We start from the raw sequence: 24272 nt of genomic DNA, 5'->3' as shown, positions 1-24272 counted from the left end.
TCTCAGTTTTAAAGGAGCATCCCTTCACTCTGAGGTTGTGCCCTCGAGTTCTAGTCTCACCCACTAATGGAAACATCCTTTCCACGTCCACTCTATCTAGGCCTTTCAGTTCTCAGATGGGACATTAAACCGAGGTCCACACTCTGCTCTCTCAGGGGGACGTGAACGGTTCCTTGGCACTGTTTCTATGAAGAGGAGTTTCCCCATGGCAGGGCACCAATATTCATCCAAACAATTAACATTCACAGAAACAGCTTATTTGACCATTACCTCAATGTTGTTTGTGTAGGTCCTTGCTATTGGCAAACTGGTTGCGGCATTTCCTATGTTACAATAGTGACCACACTACCTTATTGGTTGTAAAGTAGTTGGGGCACCCTGAAGGTACTAAACAAATGTGAACCTTTCTATTTTTTCTCCAAAGTCAGTGTTTGTGTCTGGAAAGAGATGCAAATTCAGGCACTGATTCTCAGGAACACGGCTGAAAGCATGATATCATATCACACGTCTTCAGCGTGTTAGTTCTCTGACACTGTTTCCATGGCGATGTTGTTCATCACTATGACTACATCATCAGGAAATGTCCTAACGTAACACACAGTACCAAGTCCAAAATCAGTTGCGTTGCCTTTATGTTATTGGTGGAATTCGTTCCGGATCAGATTGGAAATCAATTTGATCTAACTCTGCCTTATTCACGGGGAGATGGGCACAGAACAGGAGTTACAATGGCCACTGAAAAATGATTAATATACATTGGGTGGCACGGTAGCACAGTGGTTAGCACTGCTGCCTCACAGCCCCAGGGATCCGGGTTCAATTCCCAGCTTGGGTCACTGTCTGCATGTTCTCCCCATGTCTGCATGGGTTTCTTCCAGCTTCCTCTCACAGTCTGAAAGAGGCGCTGGTTAGGTGCATTGGCCATGCTAAATTCTCCCTCAGGTTCCCCAAACAGGCACCAGAGCAGGGGATTTGCGCAGTAACTTCATTGCAGTGTTAATGTAAGCGTGCTTGTGACACTAATAAATAAGCATTAAAAACTGTCTTGCGTTGTGCTAAGATGACTGAAGCAAGCTTACGTAAGCAGCCTGGTTTTATTTCCGTGATCCTAACATTTGTCAAAGAGGTGCCCTCGTTGGGTAGGGGTAAGCTCTGAACCAATTGATGTGGCACTTCGGTTCTGAACACCTGCAAATTGAAAACAGAAAGTTGATTTGCATCTATTGTACAAACAGGAAATCTTCCCCTCCCGTGGCCCCAACACACCAGAAGCAAAGCAAACCTTACACCATCGGCTGATGCCTTTTTTCTAGAAAGTTTGCTTCCTGTTGAGTAGCTCAGGGACAATTATGGTTTTGGCATTCGAAGCAGAACCAAACTGGACTCCAGCGAGGGTTTATAGAGGATTCACCTTCGGGTTTCCATTGCCTACGGGCCTATTAGGCCCCCCGAACCACCTACAGATCTGACCACACCCATGATGACTTGCCAATCACGATAAAAAGTGACACTGCTTTGCAAGAGGCACCAGTGTGGTGATATTTGGTTGCAAGCTGGACAGTTTCAGGCTTTCTGCTCAGCCAGTGCCCCTAAGTTGTTTGCAACCTCACAACTGTTGAAAGATGTGCGCTCGCGACGTCAAGGCATACAAGTAAAAAGTCTCACCAGGTTAATGTCCAACAGGTTTATTTGGAATCGCGAGCTTTGGGAGCATCACTCGTTCTTCACCCAATGAAGGAGCAGTGCGCCAAAAGCTCGTAATACCAAATAAACCTGTTGGACTTTAACCTGGTGCTGTGAGATCTCTTACTGTGCTCACCCCAGTCCGACGCCAGCATCTCCACCTCAAGACATACAAGACCAAGTGCTGAAAAATAAGATCTGAGTAGTTCAGTGGTTGTTTTTGACTGACCCAGACACGATGAGCCAAAAGGCCTTCTCTGCGCTGTTGACCTCTATGACTCTAGGGGTGGAATTTTCCTATTCCTTGCAGGCGGGGGCAGACCATAGAAAGGTCTGTTGACCTTAGGCAGGATTTTCTGATCTTGGGGCAAGTGTGGCCAGCAAATCCAGCTGTCTGGTTCCAATCTCTGGACTCACAATAATGTAGCTAACTGTTGACTCTTTTCTGAAGTGTTTTAGTAAGCCTATCAGTTCAAGACAATTAGAGATGGGCAACAAATGCTGGTCCTGTCCACATCCCATGAGAGAATAAAAGGAAACACAGTTAGGAACAGGAGTAGGCCATTCAGCCCCTCAAGCCTGTTCTGCCATCCACTTGTTTCTTGGCTGATCTGTATTTTAACTTCACCTATCTGTCTTGGCTCCATAACCCTTAATTCCCTTGTCCGACACAAATCTTTTCAGTATCACTATTGAAGTTTTGAGTTTTAAACGTCTAAAGTTTATTTATTAGTCACAAGTAGGCATACATTAACACTGCAATGAAGTTACTGCGAAAATCCCCTCGTTGCCACACTCTGGTGCTTGTTCGGGTATACTGTGGGAGAATTTAGCGTGGCCAATGCACCCTAACCAGCACATCTTTCCAGAGCACACAGAGGAGACCCATGCAGACATGGGGAGAATGTGCAAATTCTGCACAGACAGTGACCCAAGCCAGGAACTGAACCCAGATCTCTGACGCTGTGTGATAACCACTGTGCTAGCTGTCCCACCCTATTCTAAAGCGCAATTTTGGCAGCGTTTTATGGAAGAGTTCCAGATTCCCACGACCATGTGTATGAAGAAGTATTTCCTGACATCACCTTTAAAAGTTTGCCCTACACGTTGACACCAAAGTTGTGGTGTGAATATGATGTGACCAGAATCCCCATCACATTTGGAATTGAAAAGCGAATGCACTGGGGTGAAGGGAGGAATGGGGGCAGAGAGGGAAGGAGGCTTGGGTGTTATGGTTGAGGGGGTGGAGAGGGGAGGGGGGGTGGGAAGGGGGATGTACAATTTAAAAGAGGAACCACAGAGCTGGGACTACAGAGTAAACAGAGATCATCAGAAACTGGTGGTCCCAAGATCTGCTCAAGATCTAATGAAGAGTAGCCACCACAGCTTCCAATCTAACTGAATTATTTGTGGGAGAGAGTAGACCAGGGAAATGTAGTAGATATAATATATCTGGCTTTTCTGAAAAAATCTTTGATAAGGTGCCAAGTAGCATATTCAAGTTTAAACTTGAAGCATGATGAGTTTGGGACAAGTGGCAGAGTGAATAAGAAGCTAGGAAAATAGAAAGGGAAGGGTTGATGGTGCGGCCAAATGGACCACCAAAAATGGCAATTATGATGGGATAGGATGGCCAAGCATGTGTAAAGACAGGGACAAGCGGGCTGAAGCCATAGACATCAGGAATAACAGGAAATAGGCCATCCTGAAAACAATGGACGCTCTCTGGTCAAACATACCGGGGTTTATCAGACAAAAGGGAGCCTTAAACCCTTATTTGGGAAGGAGGTTTGTGACCTATGTGCCTCCAGCACCCACAGGCATGGCCACTTGGTACGCACCCCAAAATCGGTGTGGTAGCACCTGATTGGATTCCATCTATCAGAGTGATCGAGCTCTGATTGACTGATTGGTTGTGATTGAGGGTCCGCCCTAAATAATCCAAAGATAAAGGTGCTACGCAACACACTACCAGCAGCGGTGACTCTAGAGACCAACAACCATGAAGGACAACCCTGGACCATCCAGAGGAGAAGAAAGAAGAATAGAGCAGACTCAGAAGAAGAGGATCAGAGCAGACCAAAGACCAGACCAAGGAGACTGCAGAGACTGGCATGTGGATATAGGCCAGTTTGGGTATTTGTCAGTCACTCAAGTCCAGCGTTGACTTTGAATCTTAATTGTTCGGTAAAAGTAACTACCGTAACTGATATTAATTGTGTGGATGAATAAATGTTATTGTATTAATAAGAAGTTGACTCTCAGTTCTTTATCCATCGTATAACAGACTGTGTAGCAAGGCACAACAATGGTATTTACTGAGACCGGTGTAAAGTAGGAGGTGGTGTTAGAATGCAGTGTGTTCCACAGGGTATCGGTGCCGGCATTAATCATCTTCACCATTAACAAAAATCATTTGGACGTGGGAATCAGAAACACAATTGCAAAATTTGCCATCTAATTACGGGGTGGACTTAATAATATCGAGAATAACAAGGTAAGTTTCAGAATGACAGGTAAGTTACAAATAGCTTTCAAGATTGGTAAATGTGAAGTGATATATTTTGAAAAAATGAATAAGGTGAGGCATGCCAGAATCATAGAATCCTTACAGTGTAGATGGAGGCCATTCTGCCCATCAAGCCTGCACCAACTGCCTGACAAAGCATCATACCCAAGCCCTAGCTCCATAACACCACATATTTACCCGACTAATTCCCCTTGATACTAATGTGAATTCTTTTTTATTCATTTGTGGGACACGGGCATCGCTGGCTGGCTAGCATTTATTGCCCACCCCTAGTTGTCCCTTGAAGGCTAGTTGAGAGTCAACCACATCATTGTGCCTCTGAAGTAACATGTAGGCCAGACCAGGAAAGGATGGCAGATTTCCTTCCTTAAAAGACAATAGTGAACCAGCTGGGTTTTTCTGACAACTGGCAATGGTTTCATGGTCACCAGTAGATTCACATTTACCCATGGCCAATCAATCTAACCCGCACATCTTTCAAGTGTGGGAGAAAATCAAAGCATCCAGAGGAAACCCACACAGGCACAGGGAGGATGTGCAAACTCTATACAGACAGCGACCCAAGCCAGGAGTCGAACCCTGTGAGGCAGCTGTGCTAACCACTGTGCCACCGTGCTGCCTAAGTCCCAGGAAGTTGGATCCGTTCTCACTGACGGTTGGCCTGAGGTCCTGGTGTCAGGGCCTGAGAGAGGGAAGATCCTGGGCTGACAACAATCCCACCCTGTAGCCCCACGTATTTAGCCTGCTGATGCCCCTGACTGAGGAGCAATTTAGCATGGCTGATCCACCTAACTCACACATCTCTGAACCGTGGGAGGAAACCGGAGCACCCAGAGGAAACCCACGCATACACGGGGAGAACATGCAAAATCCACACAGGCAGTGACCCAAACAGGGAATCAAACAGGGAACTGGAGGAGGGCAAGGCAAGGGAGACAATGGAGGGTGATAGGCTTTTGAAATTGGAGACATTGAGGGACTGGGAACCAAAATAGATCAATGAGGCTGGGGATGACAAAGACAAACAATCTGGCCAACAGAGTTTTGGATGGCCTGGTTATTACAGGGCAGAGGATGGGAGCGGGGGTAGTTGGAGTGGAGAACCTTGGAATAATCATGGATGGAAGAGCTAAAAGCACAGATTAAGCTTTTGACAAGAAACAGGCCAAGACAGGGCAAAGGTGAAAATATCTTTGTTTGGGAGAGGGATGCAGGCTGGGAAATTCCTCTGGAGGTTGGCAGTCGGGCTGAGTTTGCCGTCTCAGATTGTCTGGCCGTTTTCCGCCTTCCCGAACTCAGTCACGGCGGAGCCACTGTGAAACATCTTTGCTGCTAATCGAGACGACGCTAACAAACTCAACACAGACGTGGCCACAAAATGGTATAGCGGGTTCTCGAATCAATACAGTGCACCACAAAGTGGCAGCATGTGGGTTGCCACCCACATGCCCCACACAGTGAGTTCCTGTTTCCAGTCTCTGCCATCAGGGCCCTCAGCGAGAAGCAGCCACCAATCACTTCCCTCCGGGCGACAGTGACTCTCTTACACCTCCTAGTGGCGAGTAGCCTAAGAGCACAAGAAAATAAAGAAATAGGAGTAGGCCATTCGGCCCTCCACCATTCTATATGATCACAATTGATCTTCTACCTCAAACCCATCTTCCTGCGTTATGCTCATATCCCTTTACTCTCTTAATATCAAGAAAATCTATCAATCTCTGTCTTTAATATGTCCAAAGATTGAGACTGTCAATCATGAATGAAGGAGTGTCACCTCATTTCAGCCCTCAAATGACCACTCACTTATCCTGAGGCAATTATTCTGAGTTCTAAACTCCCAGCCATGTCCTCCCTACGTCTACCCTGTTACTTCCCGACTACCCAAAGCCAGTCCCTCATCTACAAGACACAAGTCAGGAAAGTGAGATGGAATGCTCCCCCCTTGCCTGGATGGGTACCGGCTCCAACAACACTCGGAAAGCTTGACACCGTCCAGGACAAAGCACCCCATCCACAAACATTCACTCCCTCCACCACCAACGCACAGCAACAGCCTTGTGTACCATCTGAATTGCAGCAAATTGCCAAGTCTCCAAAGAACGAAGAAAATTACAGCACAGGAACAGGCCCTTCGGCCCTCCAAACCTGCACCAACCATGCTGCCCAAATGAATCCTATTCATATATTTATCCAGATGCCCCTTACAACTCACTATCGTATCTGCTTCCACTACTTCCCCCGGCAGATAGTTCCAGGCACCCACCCCTCTCTGTGTAAAAACCTTGCCTCATACATCTCCTTTAAACCTTGCCCCTCGCATCTTAAACCCGTGCCCCCCCTAGTAATTGACTCTTCCACCCTGGGAAAAAGCTTCTGATCATCCATTCTGTCCACGCTCCTCATAATCATAATCTCCATTAACAGCACCTTCCAAACTGATGCCTTCTACCATTCAGAAGGACAAGAGCAGCAGATACATGGTAACACCACCACCTGCAAGTTCCTCTCCAAGCTACTCACCATCCTGACTTGGAAATATATCACCATTCCTTCACTGGGTTAAAATCCTGAAACTCCCTCCTTAACAGCGCAGTGCCTACACCACAGTGACTGGAGAGGTTCAAAAAGTGGCCAACTACCACCTTCTCCATTCCCAAAGGGTGGGGGGGGTGTCTAAAACTAGAGGGCATAGGTTTAAGGTGAGAGGAGAGAGTACAAAAGGGTCCAGAGGGGCAATTTTTTTTCATACAGAGGGTGGTGAGTGTCTGGAACGAGCTGCCAGAGGTAGTAGTAGAGGCGGGTACAATTTTCACTTTTAAAAACCCATCTAGACAGTTACATGCGTAGGATGGGTATAGAGGGATAGGGGCCAAATGCGGGCAGTTGGGAACTAGCTTAGTGGTTTACAAAAAAAGGGGGGGCATGGACAAGATGGGCCAAAGGGCCTCTTTCCATGCTGTAAACCTCTATGACCCTCAAGGGCAATTAGGGACGGACAATAAACGTGGGGCCTAGCCTTAAGCCCACATCCTTTGAACACGCAAAAAACACAAGGCACGGCAACAACACTGTGCTACGAGAGGCGAAGAGTTAATTAGTTAACAGGCTGAATCTGGTTTTCTCGCTCTAGTTCAGTTCAGCGTAAATTTTGGGTTCTTTGGTACAGCTAACAGTAAACCAGGGAGGGGGGGGGGCAGTCGATAAAGAGGCGGAAGGAGGTGTGTTTGTTTCTTTTTGTTTTAGTGATTAGCTGTTCATCTACAACAGAGAAAGGAGCTAGCTGTTGATGAGTATCTGGTAAGTGGTTAAGGTCTATTCCAGCCCTGAGGTTTAAAATACTACAGGGACTAACTAGTGATGAAGCTAATAAGCTATTTGAAAAAGGAAAATAAAGAACAAAGAACAACACAGCACGGGAAACAGGCCCTTCGGCCCAACGAGCCCGCGCCGCCATTTCAACATTGTGAGTCCCCTCTTCCACCCATGACCCTTGTCTGCACTTATGGTACTCCACATTGGAAACCAGATTGAGGGGAGACTAATTTAGGGACAATTTGTTGCACCAATCAGCCTAAGAGCACATCTTTGGGGAGGAAACCGGAGCACTCGGAGAAAACCCACGCAACCACGGGGAGAATGCGCAAACTCCCACAGACACTGGCCCAAATCCATGTATCTGCACAGCTAGCAGTGATAGTCACTGAGCTGTCATGTTGCCCATCAGCTGGTCCAGTTTAAGCGTACACTAATGACGTGAAGCACTAGGCTACTCTCGAAACATCCAAGAGCAGCCCTCGCATGACCCACCGCGTGTATGCCCCTCGTTGGACAACAAGGCGGACCGAGTGATAATATAATTAATTAATTGACGAAAACACATCAAGGATGGCAGGTCGATAGAAGTATCAAAGCTGCAGCATGTGTGAGCTCTTGGCTGCCATCCACGGCAAACACATCTGCAGTGAAGCGTTTGCCAATTGAGGAACTTTGGCTCAGAGTCATCGAGCTGGAGGCTGAGTTGCAGACACTGTGACGCATGAGGGAAAGGTTCCCTGGAGGCTAAGTTCCAGGAGGCAGTCACACCACTTAGAATAGGGTCTTGTGATTTGATCAGTGTTCAGGGAAAGGATGGTGTGATGTGAGTGAGGCAGGTCAGGGAACCCTGAGGTCAAGAGTGCAGGAATATCAGCCTTCAAAATTGTCCAAGAGGTTTGAGGTTTTCTCCGCTTGTTTGGATGAGAGTGGGTGCGGCAGGGTGAATGAGCAGACTGACCACGGCACTGTGGTACAGGGAGACATTCTAATGGGAGGAGAGCTAAAAGGGATGTAGTGGTAGCAGGAGGGACAGTACGGTGAGGAGGATTGATACTGTTCTCTGCAGCAAAGAGCAAGAGTTCAGACAGCCATGTTTCCTGCCCGGTGCCAGGGTTCAAGACATCTGTTCCGGAGAGGAACCTGCAGTGGTCAACTTGTCATGGTGTGGTACCAACCACACAGGATGAACTAGGAAAGAGGTCTGTCGAACGTATGTGGAGCTAGACACGAAATTATTCATCCGTTTTATCATCCTTCTTTCTCACCTCCATTTTTCCACTTTCCATTCCAGCCCTCCTTCTTCTCCACTCCCCCCATCCTCAGGACAACTGCCACATTCCTCAGGCAGTCCTTTACAGCCTGCACCTCTGCTCCACTATTCACACTTTCTCATCGTTTTATGGACACTTTTTAGCACCTTCTCAGCTTTCCGTACCCTCATTTTACATTGCCTTTATCCCATTCCACCCATTCCCACTCCCGACCACCTGACCCCTCATCCCCATAGTATAAATTTCCGCAGATTCTCTTTGCTCTCAGATCTGACGATAGGTCATCCAGACTCAAAACTTTTCCGTTCCCTCCCCACAGATGCTGTTAGACCTGCTGAGATTTTCCAGCATTTGCTGTTTAATGCAGACTAGTTTCTGATTGCGTGACAGGTTTATTTACAACCACACTAGGAGTATCAGCTCACGAAGGCAGCTCACCACCAACTTCTCAAGGGGAGTTAAGGATGGGCAGCAAATGCTGGCCTAGCCAGTGATGCTTAAATCCTATGTTTTTTTTTCCAGTAGTGAGAGTTTTAAAATATCTCTGCAATCACAAAGCTGACAGCACCTTCAGTGACGTCTGCTTACTTTGCTCTGAGTCCACAACCAGGCTTAACTAATCAAGCACTGTGAGCATAGATCAGTTACCAGACTCATAATCAAACACAGAAAAATTGAATGGTACAGCGAGCATGGGAAGGAAAAGGAGGATTAAGGATAAGGAGAAAACAAAAGTGGGGAATCAAACCCTTCTTAATACTGCCCTTATCTTGAGTAGTGGTCTTTGCTGATTCAAAAGTCACATGGAAATAGGGCTATTGACAGGAGCAGCACTTACAGAGGTCAAAGAACAAGAGTCTACAAAGTGACCAGCATGACTCTATTGGAACTAGACAGAGTAGATGCAGGGAGGATGTTCCCGATGGCGGAGGGGTGGGGGGGAGTGCAGAACCAGGGGTCACAGTCTGAGGATTCAGGGTAGATCATTTAGGACAGAGGCGAGGGGGCATTTCTTCACCCAGAGAGTGGTGAGGCTGTGGAATTCATTACCACGGGAAGTTGCTGATGCCAAAACATTGAGTGTATTCAAGAGGAAGCTGGATATAGCACTTGGGGCAAATGGGATCAAAGGTTATGGGGAAAAAGCAGGATTAGGCTGTTGAGTTGGACAATCAGCCATGGTTGTAATGAATGGCGGAGCAAGCTTGTGGGGCCGAATGGCCTCCTCCTGCTCCTATCATGCTTTTCTCCTCTCTCTGAATAGCAAGTTGCTGCAGCAGTCACATTCTGTGTGATTATATTTCATTGCAAAGGAATGAGAGTAAAATGGGTGCATGAGCAGCTACAGTGGGTCTGTGACACCCTCAGATCTGCTTCTTGCTTGTTTGACCATTGCTGTCAATCCATCAGCTAAACTAAACCAGATACTAACAGCCATTGAGCAAGACTCATTACCTAAATAGACTTAGATGCAGTCAATTAAAAATGAACGTATTTAATTAAAGTGAATATGTACGAGGCACACATCCTGTCCGCAAAATCTTATTTTCTGTTGTTATAACATTTATAACATTGTAAATTGCTATGTCAACTGTCACAAGTTAGCTTCAGGGTCTGGCCACTAGATGGTACTATGTACTAAGTTCCTGAACCTCTTGCTCAACTTTATGGCCATTTGTTTAACATTTATTTATTAGTCACAAGTAGGCTTACATTAAGACTGCAATGAAGTTACTGTGAAAATCCCCTAGTCGCCATATTCCGGTGCCTGTTCGCCCACACTGAAGGAGAATTTAGCATGGCCATGCACCTAACCAGCACATCTTTCGGACTGTGGGAGGAAACCGGAGCAGCTGGAGGAAACCCACACAGACATGGGGAGAATGTGCAGACTCCACACAGACAGTGACCCAAGTCAGGAATCAAACCCAGGTCCCTGACGCTGTGAGGCCATGATGTGGAGATGCCGGTGTTAGACTGGGGTAAGCACACTAAGAAGTCTCACAACACCAGGTTAAAGTCCAACAGGTTTATTTGGTAGCACGAGCTTTCAGAGTGTTGTTCCTTCATCAGGTCACTCACCTGAAGAAGGAGTGACGCTCCAAAAGCTTGTGCTACCAAATAAACCTGTTGGACTTTAACCTAGTGTTGCGAGACTGCTCATTGTGCTGTGAGGCAGCAGTGCTAACCACCGTGCAGCCCCATCTGGTCAAAGCATTACATTCATCAGGTAAGCAGGGGATAACATCACAGACTGTGCCCTGATATAAAATGTGACACACCCAGGGAACTCTCTGTGACAGACACGGGGTTGTTGTGGAGTTCTGCAGAATTCCTCTAAGCAGGAAATGGTTTGAAATACAGAGTAACTGGGAGTAGAATCATAGAGTCATAGAATCCCTACAGTGCAGAAGAGGCTATTTGGCGTATCAAGTCTGCACTTATACAGTATCTTACCCAGGACATCTTCCCCACCCTATCCCTATAACCCATTTAGCACGGGGCATCACTGATCCATTGAATACAAGCTCCCTGGGGATTGGTAATTAACTAACCAGTTAGAGATTGTATACAGATTGTATAACGCAGGCCCCATTAGGAAAGACGCTTTGTGATTGCAGAGACTACTAAAAAAACATCATAGGATGTGCACATCACTGGCCAGTCAGCATTTATTGTCCATCCTTAACTGTCCTTGAGAAGGTGGTGGCGAGCTGCCTTCATGAGCTGATGCTCTCAGTGTGGTTTTGAATAAACCTGTCGCACAAACAGAAACTAGTCTGCGTTAAAAAGAAAATACTAGAAAATCTCAGAAAGTCTGACAGCATCGGTCGACGGAGAATAGAGCCAATGTTTAGATGACCCTTCATCAGAGCTGAGAGCAAGGAGAACAGGGTCCGTTACCCCATTGTCCTGGTTCCCACAGGGACCCGGGTTCGATTTCCGGCGTGGAGATCTGTCTTTGTGGTGTCTGCACTTTCTCCTCGTGTCTGCGTGGGTTTCCTCCCACAGTCCGAAAGACATACTGGATAGGGTGCATTGACCAGGCTAACTTCTCCCTCAGTGTACCCAAACAGGCCCTGAGCTGTGACGACTAGGGGGTTTTCACAGTAACTTCATTGCAGTGTTAATGTAAGCCTACTTGTGACACCGATAAATAAACTTTAAACAAATGGCCATAAAGTTGGACAAGAGGCTTCAGGAACTCAGTACATAGTACCACCTAGTGGCCAGGCTGTGCAACTAACTTGTGACAGTTGACATAGCAATTCACAATGTTTGTGTTCACCATAGGCTTGTGGTTTAAGAATTATAGAATCCTACAGTCAGAAGGAGGCCCTTCAGCCCATCAAGTCTGCACTGACCATAATCCCACTGAAGCCCTATTCCCACAATCCCACTACTTGCCCTGCTAATCCCCCTGATACTAGGGTCAATTTATCACGGCCAATCAACCTAACTTGCAAATCCTTTGACTGAGGGAGGGAATAGAGGAAACCCATGCAGATACAAGGAGAATGTGCAAACTCCACGCAGACAGTGACCCAAGGCTTGGAATTGAACCCAGGTCCCTGGCACTATGAGGCATCAGTGCTAACCACTGTGCCACCGTGCTGCCCAACTTGTTTTACTTTATTTTGTGTAATAAAGCACTGTTCCTTTTCAGCCTACTCCTGGAGTTATTATAACAGGAATCTTTAAGAAACAGCATTTTTTAGCATTATATCAAACTCCATGGAATTAGCTGACACAACATTAATTCTCTCTCTTTCTCTCTGCAAAAATACATAATTAATTCCACGGAGAAAGAGGCCAAGACAAGGTGGAGATAAAGATCAGAGAGATTGCGCTGTCTGTATTGAGATCTTTCGACTCTACAAATATTCCTGAACCAATGGCAGGAAGCCATCTGGCACACTACATATTCCAAAGACATCAAATGAAGGAGATGGTGGTGTGGTGGTATTATCACTGGGTTAGTAATCCAGCAACCCAGAACAGGGCCCAGGTTCAAATCCCACCACAGCAGATTTGAATCCAATAAAAAAAAATCTGGAATGTTAATTGTCACAAAAACCCATCTGGTTCACACATGTCCCTCAGGGTAGGAAATCTGTCGTTGTGGCCTGGTCTGGCCTACACGTGACTCCAGGTCCACAGCAATGTGGTTGACTGTCAAATGCCCTCTGAAATGGAGGGATGGGCAATCTATACCCACATCCTGTGAGTTAATTTTTGGAGGGGGAGGTGCCCCCCAAACCCCCGACATTTTGGGTACCTGTCCAGTATCAAAAGGATTTGAATAGGTGACTGACGTTGGGTGAACTATCAGCCCCCAATTAACAATTATTGGGAGACGGGGGCAGTTCTTGTTAAGACACTATAGCTCACTGTTCCAGAAATCCTACTTCCATTCCATGTAAAATAGTGAAACTAATCACCCGGAATAAATGCATTAGCAATCCACTAATAATCACCCATCCTGATGGACTCTGGAGACCCCATCTAATAAATGTACTCAATTTCTTTGAGGCAGTGACAACTTGAGTAGACTGTGAAAGGTTATATGATGTGGTGTACCTCAACTTTCAAAAGGCTCCTACATTGCATTTCTCTGCATTAAATTTCACCCGTTGTTATTTTTTTCCTCTTACTCGTGTTGTCCAGCTCAAACTCTAGTTCCTGAGCTAATTTTTTTGCTTTCACCCTCCCTTCTGGATCATCTGTAAACATAAACCACTGCGATAAGCTTTGTCTATTGAGATCAGTCCCAGCGCTGAGCCCCGAGATACCTATCTGAGCTCTTCTCCTCACTGAAGCAACTCCTGAAACAACTGCTCACCATTCCCTAGCCCACATCCAGTTTTTTTTTATCTATTCTGGGGATTACCCCACCCACAGCCTTTCCAATTAACAGCCAAAAGAATCCTACAGTGCAGGAGGAGGCCATTCAGCCCATCAAGTCTGCACTGACCACAATCCTACCCTATCCTCACACATTTACCCCACAGGTGCTCCGGTTTCCTCCCACACCCCAAAGATGTGCTCTTAGGCTGATAGGTGTAACAAATTGTCCCTAAATTAGTCTCCCCTCAATCCAGATTCCAATGTGGAGTGCCATAGGCGTAGACAAGGGTCATGGGTGGGAGAGGGGACTCACAGCGTTGAAATGGCGGCGCAGGCTCGTTGGGCCGAAGGGCCTGTTTCCTGTGCTGTGTTGTTCTTTGTAATCTACGCATCCCGGGACACTAAGGGGCAATTTAGCATGGCCAATCAACCTAACCCGCACATCTTCCCATTGTGAGAGGAAACCGGAGCACCCGGAGGGGGCCCACGTAGACACGGGGAGAACCTGCAAACTCCACACAGACAGTGACCCGAGCCAGGAATCGAACCCAGGTCCCTGGCGCTGTGAGGCACCATGCCGTCCAAGAAGTTCCACATGAAAGGCTCTTAATTGAAGAATTAATGGGCTTTCTTCTTGAAGGAGTTCCACATAAAAGGCTGTTAATTGGAAAGGCTGTAGGCAGGGTAATCCCCAGCATAGATAAAAAAAAAACTGGATGTGGGCTAGGGAATAATGAATAGTTGTTCGAAGAGTTACTTCAGTGAGGAGAGGAGCCCAGATAGGTGTCACGGGGCTCAGCGCTGGGACAGCGGCTGCTCCTGATCTCAATGGACAAAGCTTATCGCAGCGGTTTAAGTTTACAGATGATCCAGGAGGGAGAGCGAAATCAGAAAAATCAGCTCAGAAACTAGAGTTTGAGCTGGACAACACGAGAAAGTGGGAAAAATAACAACCGGTGAAATTTAATGCAAAGAGCAATGCAAAGTTCTATACAGGGGAAGGATCACAGAATTGGCACAGTGAAGAAGGAGGCCATTCAGCCCGTCGTCTCTGCGCCAGCTCTCCGAATGAGCAATTTAGCCAATGCCAATCTTCCCCATGACCGTGCACATTCTTCCTTTTCAGGAAACAGTCTCATTCTCTTTTGGGTGCCATGTTTGAACCTGCCTCCACCACAATCTCAGATAGAACATTCTAGATCTCGCTGCCTGAGAAAGCTTTTTCTCAGGTTGTTGTTGGTTCTTTTACCAGCGACTTTAAACCTGCCCTCTCGTTTTTGCTCCTTTTACATGTAAGAAGTGTTTCTTCCTGTCTGCTCCGTCCAGACACCTCTTCATTTTGAACTCTTCCCAGATCTCCTTTTGGTCTTAACCTTATTCGAGGAGAACAGTCCTTAACCTCTCCAATCTAAAAGTTTATTTATTTATTAGCGTCACAAGTAGGCTTACATTAACACTGCAATGAAGTTACTGTGAAAACCTCCAAGTAGCCATACTCCAGTGCCTGTTCGGGTACACTGAGGGAGAATTTAGAATGGTCAATGCACACCGTCAGCACCTCTTTCAGACTGTAGGAAACCAGAGCACCCAAAGGAAACCCATGTAGACACGGGGAGACTCTGCACAGACAGTGACCCAAGCCAGGAATCGAACCCAGATCCCTGGTGCTATGAGGCAGCTGTGCTAACTACTACGTCAGCGTATTTCCATTTACTAGCACTTGACCCAAGTAACCGAGCGCTGGATAGCCGCATTAGGCCACATTTGGAGTACTGCATGTAGTTCTGGTCACCACACTACCAGAAGGACATGGAAGCTTTGGAGAGAGTGAGAAGAAGGTTCGCCAGGATGTTGCCTGGTCTCGAGGGTGTTGGCTACGAGGAGAGGTTGAGTAACTACGATTGCTTTCACTGGAAAGACGGAGGCTCAGGGGAGACGTAAGCGAGGTCTACAAAATTATGAGAGGTATAGACAGGATGGATGGTCAGGGTCTTTCCCCAAGGGTGGAAGTGTCAATTACAAAGGGGGCGCAGGTTCAGGGCGAGTGGGGGGAAAGTTTAAGGGAGATGTGCAGGGGGAAGTTTCTCACGCAGAGAGTGGTGGGTGCCCGGAATGCACTACCAGAGGAGGTGGTGGTAGCAGGTACATTAGCAACATTTAAGAGACAGCTGGATGGATACATGAATAGGGAGGGAATAGAGGGATACGGACCAAGTTAAGGGCAGAACATTTTTTTGAGTTTAGTTAGGGCATCATGATCAGCAGGGGCTGGAGGGTCAAGGGTTCTGTTCCTGTGCTGTTACTTTTCTTTGTTCTTTGATAATCAATGTTGGTCCCACCATCATGACCATTCCCTGATAATTAATTTTAAAATTGTTGATGAAGACTTATTTAAAAGGCTTATTTTGTGATTGGATTACAAGCACTGTGATGTTAGCCCCCATTTTGAACTAACATCTTGCTTGGATAGTTAATACCATGAATTTGAAAAGGCAGTGGAAATTTTTGGATAGATCGATCAACGGTTGATCTTTTAACATCCGACAGAAGGATTCAAAAACAGAAAATCAGCTTACAAACCATTCAGATACCAATAATATGAAGCTGTTAGGAGTAGTAACACTAGACTCCTCAGTATAGAAGCCCTTATTCCAAAGATAGCCTGTTTCTGTGCACAGGTCAAATTGCCATTGATCTAAAATGGGAGGAAGGTCAGGTGTCAATATCCAAAGACCGCAGGGGTACATTTCATAGAAAGAAATCCACGACAAATCGGCAAGTTACTAAGAATAAACGCTTCCAGATATAGAAGGAACAGTAAATGTAAATTTTGCCATTCTATTTGAAGGTGCCAAAACACTAGACATTGTCACATTGTCACACTGAATTTACATCGCTGTTTACTTTCCCTGATAACAGATTCATAGAGTCATAGATGATTACAGCATGGAAAAAGGCCCTTCGGCCCAACTTGTCCATGCCGTCCAATTTTTACCACTAAGCAAGTCAGAATTCTCTATCTGCCTCTATTACTACTTCTGGCAGCTTGTTCCAGACACTCACCACCCTCTTTGCAAAAAAATTGCCTTTCTGGACACTTTTCTATCTCTCCCCGCTCACCTTAAATCTATGTCTTCTAGTGTTAGACTCCCCTACCTTTAGGAAAAGACCTTGGCCTTATCTATGCCCCTTATTATTTTATGGACCTCTATAAGATCACTCCTGAGCCTCCAACGCTCCAGGGGAAAAAAATCCCAGTCTCTCCAGCCTGTCCTCATAACTCAAACTATTAAGTTCTGGTAGCATTCTAGCAAATCTCTTCTGCACGCTTTCTAGTTTTATAATATTCTTTCTATAATAGGGTGACCAGAACTGTACACAGTATTCCAAGCGTGGCCTTACCAATGTCTTGTACAACTTCAACAAGACATTCCAACTCCTGTATTCAATGTTCTGACCAATGAATCAAAGCATGCCGAATGCCTTCTTCACCACCCTGTCCATCTGTGACTCCACTTTCAAGGAGCTATGAACCTGTACCCCAAGGTCTCTTTGTTCTGTATCTCTCCCCAACATCCTACCATTAACTGAGTAAGTCCTGCCCTGGTTCAATCTACCAAAATGCATACCTTGTGTTTAAATTATACTCCATTGCACATCACAGGGGCAGCATGTTGGCACAGTGCTTAGCACTGCTGCCTCACAGCGACAGGGACCCTGTTTCAATTCTGGTCTCAGGTCACTGTCTGTATGGAGTCTGCACATTCTCCTCGTGTCTGTGCGGGTTTCCTCCGGATGCTCCGGTTTCCTCCCACCGTCCAAAGAATTGCGGGTTGGGTTGATTGGCCATGCTAAATTGATCCTAGTGCTAGGGGAGACGAGCAGGGTAAATACATGAGGTTACGGGATTAGGGCCTGAGTGGGATTGTGTTTGATGTAGACTCGATAGGCCAATTTGCCTTCTTCTGCACAGTAAGGATTCTATGATTCTATGATCTTTGGATTGTGGAAGGAAACCAGAGCACCCGAGGAAACCCGCGCAGACATGGGGAGAACATGCAAACTCCACACAGACAGTGACCCAAGCCTGGAATCAAACTCAGGTCCCTGGAGCTGTGGGGCAGCAGTGCTAACCGCTGTGTTTCTTTGAACACAATACGGTGATGGCATCATCAGGTACAGGGGACATGCTGTAAATACTTGAATGATTCTTTGAATTAACTATTAATTGAACAATGTGTTCAGCATGCAAGGTTATATTTTGCAGAGCTTGTTCCACAACCTTGCCCCCTCCCACCACTCTTCAATCCAAAACCCCCAGCATCCCCCCTACCCCCTGCCCCGCTACCCCCTGCCCCAGCCCCCACACTACACACAATTTCTTGATTTTAAGTGCGTCTTAAATCATTGATGTTGAGGTTGAAGTGATGCATCCTGACTGCTTCTCCACTGCTCAGGTTCCGTCTGCACTGTAATTAAATGTAAAGTAGCGGAGAGGGGGAGCGGGAGGGGGAGAGGACATTCCCTGGGGATCTCACAAGACACCCGAGATGTTTAACGGAGAGCATTCATCCTTCAAAAAGAGAGAAATGGTTTCCTGACTCTGATGGGATGTTAAGTGTGACTGAGTGGGCAGCACAAGCACTCAGTCAGCAGGCTGTGGGTACGAGGCCTAGCTCAGGGGCCTGGTCACAAAATCCAGACTGATATAATTCAGGGGAATGCTGCAATGTCAGAGCCGTCATACCTACAGGATGGGAGGATGTCAAAGATCCCATGGCACTCTTTCAAAGCAGAGCAGGGAAACGTATTCCTGGACCAGTATTTATCCCTCAGCCAATGTCATCAGGAGGTAATGGCCTAGTGGCATTATCGCTAGACTATTAATCCAGAAACTCAGCCAATGTTCTGGGGATCCAGGTTCAAATCCCACCACAGCAGATGGTGGAATTTGAATTCAATAAAAAATATCTGGAATTAAGAATCAATTGATGACTGTGAAATATTGTGGATTGTCGAAAAAATCTATCTGGTTCATTAATGTCCTTTAGGGAAGGAAATCTGCCATCCTTACCTGGCCTGGCCTACAGGTGACTCCAGAACCATAGCAATGTGGTTGACTCTCAACTGCCCTCTGAAAGCCCACCACTGCATTCTCATGGGCAACTAGGGATGGGCGATGAACGTTGGCCAACCAGCGATGCCCATGTCTCACAAATAAATGAAAAAAAATCCAAGTAATAACAGATTAATTTGTCATCATGACCCTATTGTTTGTAGGATTTTGCTGTTTACAATTAGTTGCCGGGTTACCGACATTACAACAGTTCTAAAGATTTAGGCATTCGGAGAGCAGGAAAGGTGCTACATAAACGCAGGTCTTTCTCATTTGTTCACTCAAGTTAAGAAGATGCCCCCATTGTCCATGTGTCCAAGCAGAAAAGAACTAGTGAATCTGGTAGCAATAATGGAGGAACTCACTCTTCCTCAACACCAGCACTATCGGCACTACATGGTCAACATCCTGGCCAGACTCTGGCTGGGGTCACAACAGGGGTTGAGCAACCACTGAGGTGGTGTTCACTATGAGACAGCTCCAGGAGAAATGCCTGGAACAGAAAATGCACCCCACATTTGATTTGATTGGATTTGATTTATTATTGTCGCATGTATTAACATACAATGAAAAGTATTGTTCCTTGCACGCTATACAGACAAAGCATACTGTACATAGAGAAGGAAAGGAGAGAGTGCAGAATGTAATGTTACTGTCATAGCTTGGGTGGAGAGAAAGATCAAGTTAATGCAATGTAAGTCCATTCAAAAGTCTGGTGGCAGCAGGGAAGAAGCTGTTCTTGAGTCGGATGGTACGTGGCTTCAGACTTCTGTATCTTTTTCCCCAATGGAAAAAGGTGGAAGAGAGAGTGTCCGGGGTGCCAGGGATCCTTGATTATGCTGGTGCTTTGCCAAGGCAGCGGGAAGTGTAGACAGAGTCAATGGATGGGAGATCGGTTTGCGTGATGGATTGGGCTACAGTCACAACCTTTTGTAATTTTTTGTGGTCTTGGGCAGAGCAGGAGCCATATCAAGCTGTGATACAACCAGAAAGAATTCTTTCTATCGTGCATCTGTCATGTTGACCTGAATAGGGCCTTTGACACAGTCAGCCGTGAGGACTTTTGGAAGCTAATGGAGAAATGTGACGGCCCTGTGAAGTACTTCCAAATGTTTCCACAGTCCCCTTCTTGCATGTGTCCTGGATGATGTGCACCATCTGGCCCACTCCCAGTTATTAATGGAGTCAAACTGCAAGAACCAACTGCTCTTCAGTATGTGTTTCTCTGCCAGACTCTCTGACGTCTTCAATGACTGTAATCCTGGCGTTGAAATCAGATATCGTATGTCCAATCTGAGACAACTCCTGGCAAAGACCAAGATCCCCAAGGACATACTTCACGAGTTTCTATTTCCAATTTTCACACCAGCTGCCAGTCCAGGGCTGGACAGGGAATGTGGGACAGCCTTGTTCCTAGGATCATAGAATCCCTACAGTGCAGGAGGAGGCCATTTGGCCCATTGCCCCTGACCATATACCAGCATCATGTCTCAACCACTCACACTCCACCTGCCTTCTGAAGTTGAAAGTCAGGACAAAATATTAGACACCAAGATGCCCTGCCAAGTGGGCACTGCCAAGTACCCACACCGTACTGAGGCGGTCAAAACTGAGATGGGCTGATCAGCTATCAGAATGCCTGACATTCACTTCCCAGGATGAGCCTGGGCTGCACTCTCATGGAAGTCAAAGGAAGTACTACAAGAGCACGCGGAAAACTTCACTTCGGAGTTTTGCTCATGGCCAGAATTCTCCGACCTCAGCTGGGATTCTCCTGTCTCGTAGAATCCATCAAATTCCTACAGTGCAGAAGGAGGACATTCAGCCCATCAAGTGTGCACCAACCACAATCCCACCCACGTTCTATCCCCATAACCCCTTATATTTACCCTGCTCATCCCCCAGACACTAGGGCTAATTTAGGATGACCAATCAACCTAACCCACACATCTTTGGACCATGGGAGGAATGATGTGGATGTGCCGGCGTTGGACTGGGGTAAACACAGTAAAAAGTCTGACAACACCAGGTTTTAGTCCAACCGATTTATTTGATAGTAAACGCACAAGCTTTCGAAAGCTTGTGCTTTTACTATCAAATAAATCGGTTGGACTAAAACCTGGTGTTGTCAGACTTTTTACCATGGGAGGAAACCAGAGCACCCGGAAGAAACCCACGCAGACACAGGGAGAACGTGCAAACTTCACACAGACAGTGACCCGAGGCCAGAATTGAACCCGGGTCCCTGGCGCAGTGAGACACCAGTGCTAACCACTGTGTCACCGTGCTGTCCTCGTTGCTGTGAATGAAGATTTGGCCGATCTCACTGGAAGCGGCAGTGGGGCGAGAGTGGCCAGAGAATTCCGACTATTGACTTTCTGCCCTGGATTGCCACATCTGACACAACTGAGTGATAATCGGTACGGCCTCCATCGAAAGCAAATGGGTCTCAGAGGCAGAGAGGAAACACAAGGAGAGGAAAACACAACCCTGTAACTCATCCAAAGTTCAGCTGCCTACAGTGCCCTGTCTTATTTCCAGTAAAACCTTCCAGATGCAGACAACAAAGAACAAAATCAGCCTGGGAAACAGGCCCTTTGGCCCAACAAGCCCATGCTGCCATCTCAACACCACCTCTCTACTCATGACCCCGATCTAATGCTTTATGGCCATCCAGATTGAGGGAAAACTGATTTAGGGGCAATTTATTCCTGCCAATCAGCCTAACAGCACATCTTTGGGGTGTGGGAGGAAACCGGAGCACCCGGAGAAAACCCACGCAAGCACAGGGAGAATGTGCAAACTCCCACAGACACTGGCCCAAATCCATGTGTTTGCACAGCAATCAGCGATAGTCACTGAGCTGTCGTCTTGCCCAGTATCTGGTCCAGTTTAGGCACACACTAACGACATGAAGCACTAGGCGGACTTAACAGTCACCTGCAATTCCATCGCAACCAAACCAAACACCACATTCGGCCAATTTCACCTCGGACAACATTTCCAATCTGCTGGGGGTATGTAAGATCTTCGAACTACAGCCCAACACCTCGGGGCACTGTTCATTTTGCACACATTTGTATCTCAAATTAGCGGCGGCTCTAGTTAAACAAGCACGCATAAAATTCCACTTATTCCTTCCAAACAGTTCTATCCAGTGGACATCATTACCCAGAGACCCAGGGTTCTAGCTCCAGCCTGGAATTTCCTCCCCAAAACTCTCCATCACTCTCTACCTCTCACTGTCTCCTTTAGGATGACCCTTAAAACCAAACACTTTGACCAAGCTTTTGTCCTAATATCTTTCCATGTAACTCAGTGAGATCTGGATTTGTGCAGGACCATGGGACATTATGTGACATGAAAGGTGCTGTTTAAATACAAGTTGTTTCTATTGTTACTAAAAACCTGAGATAAAACATCCAGTTTACAGAAACATCCAAAATATAATTCATTGCCACAGAAAGTAGTGGAGACCAAAACATTGTCTGATTTCAAGAAGAAATTAGTTATAGCTCTTGGGGCTAAAGAGATCAAGGGATATGGGGCAAGTGGGGGGAATCAGGATATTGAATTTGATGATCAGACGTGATCAAAATGAATGGGGGAGCAGGCTCGAAGGGCTGGATAGCCTACTCCTGCTTCTAGTTTCTAAATCCTCTCTTTGGATTTATCTAACTTCTCCCTTTAAAAGTTCTGTACTATTTGTCTCATCTTCTCCCCATGATAGTAAGTTTCATATTCTTATCATTCCCTATCTTGGGAAGTCTCTTCAGAATCATCTATTGGATTTCTTAGTGGCTAAATTTTATTCATGGCTCTAGTAGTGGTCTCACCCACAAGGAGAAATATCTCTTCACCTACACTAACGAACATTATTGTTATTTTAAAGTCATTGACCCCTCGCTTTTCTAGAGGAAAGGGTGCCGACCTGTTCAACCTTTCCTGACAGTATTGCCTCGGGATCATTCATCTTTAGTGTATTTTCTCCAGTGCGCCCATCTCCTCTTCATAGCATGGAGATCAGAGCTGTGCACATCACTCCAAGATAAATAAACAAAACGGGAGAATTGAATAACTGTGTGAAAAATGCAAGAAAGCATGCTAAATAGTTATTTGTGTAGCACCTTTCATAACCTCAGGACATCCCAAAGTGCCTTACAGCCAATGCAAGATCTTTCAACTGCACTCACTTCGTAACGTAGGAACTGCGGTCCTCAGCTTAACATCTCAGCTGTCAGGTGACACATTCAACAGTGCAGCACTCCCTCAGTACTGCAATGGATTGTCATTTCTGGATTTTTCTGCTGAAGTCCTGGAGTGCTGGAATGTGTACGTACAACCTTCTCACTCAGAGGGGAGATTGCTACCTATTGAACAACATTATATCATCGCAGAATGCCACATGTCTTAGTTTTAATTGTTGCATGAACATGATTCTGAACAAAGAACAGCACAGGGACAAATCCCCAAGCCCGTGCTGGCCACGATGCCCTAAATAAACTCAAAAAAACTTTTTGCCCTTACTCGGTCCGTATCTCTCTATTCCCTCCCTATTCATGTACCCATACAGATGCCTCTTAAATGTTACTAATATGCCAGCTTCCACCACCTCCTCTGGCAGCGTGTTCTAAGCACCCACCATTCTCTACGTGAAATACTTCCTCCGCACCTCTCTCTTAAACTTTCCCCCTCTCACCTTGAACCTGTGCCCCTTGTAATTAACACTTTCACCCTGGGGAAAAAACCTCTGACTATCCACCCTGTCTATGCCACTCATAATTTTGTAGACCTCTATCAGATCTCGTCTCAGCCTCCATCTTTCCAGTGAAAACAATCCTCGTTTATTTAATCTTTTCTCATAGCCAACACCCTCGAGACCAGGTAACCACCTGGTGAACCTTCTTATCACTCTCTCCATAGCTTCCACTTCCTTCTAGAAGCGTGGTGACCAGAACCGCACACAATACTCCAAATGTAGCCTAACCAAGGTTTTATATAGCTGTTTTGCTTTGTAAAGGACCACAAAGCTTACTTTAGGTTGGAGTTCCCAACAGTGTTAGTCCATCATGAGTCACAGATGAGGGAATCAACCCTGCAAATAATCCTGACACAAAGCCTTGCTGCTCCGTAAGGAAAGATCCAGTTGTGTTTGACAACCTGTTCACAATCCAATCCACCCCAGTATCTCCAAACTGGCTGGTGTTTATCAGTCTCGGAACACAGGCAGCTGGTGTCGTATCCGGGTCTGTAAAGGATAAAGTGTGGGGCTGTGTAAATAACACCTCCATCGGAATGATGTCCAGTGACTGGGAGAAGGGAGGGAAATCCCTCACGCATTCAGAAGTGTAACACCTCGCCATGGATAGCTGCACAGAGTTCAGTTGTACGGGTGGCACGGGGACAGGTGGTTAGAAACATAGAAGGGAGGGGCAGGAGGAGGCCATTTGGCCCTCCGAGCCTGCTCCGCTAGTCATTACGATCATGACTGATCATCCAAATCAGTAAC

The sequence above is a fragment of the Carcharhinus amblyrhynchos genome, chromosome 20 (genome assembly GCF_965287045.1).
Source record: "Carcharhinus amblyrhynchos chromosome 20, sCarAmb.v2.hapA, whole genome shotgun sequence".
In the NCBI taxonomy this organism is placed as follows: domain Eukaryota; kingdom Metazoa; phylum Chordata; class Chondrichthyes; order Carcharhiniformes; family Carcharhinidae; genus Carcharhinus; species Carcharhinus amblyrhynchos.
This window is presented reverse-complemented; position numbering follows the sequence as displayed.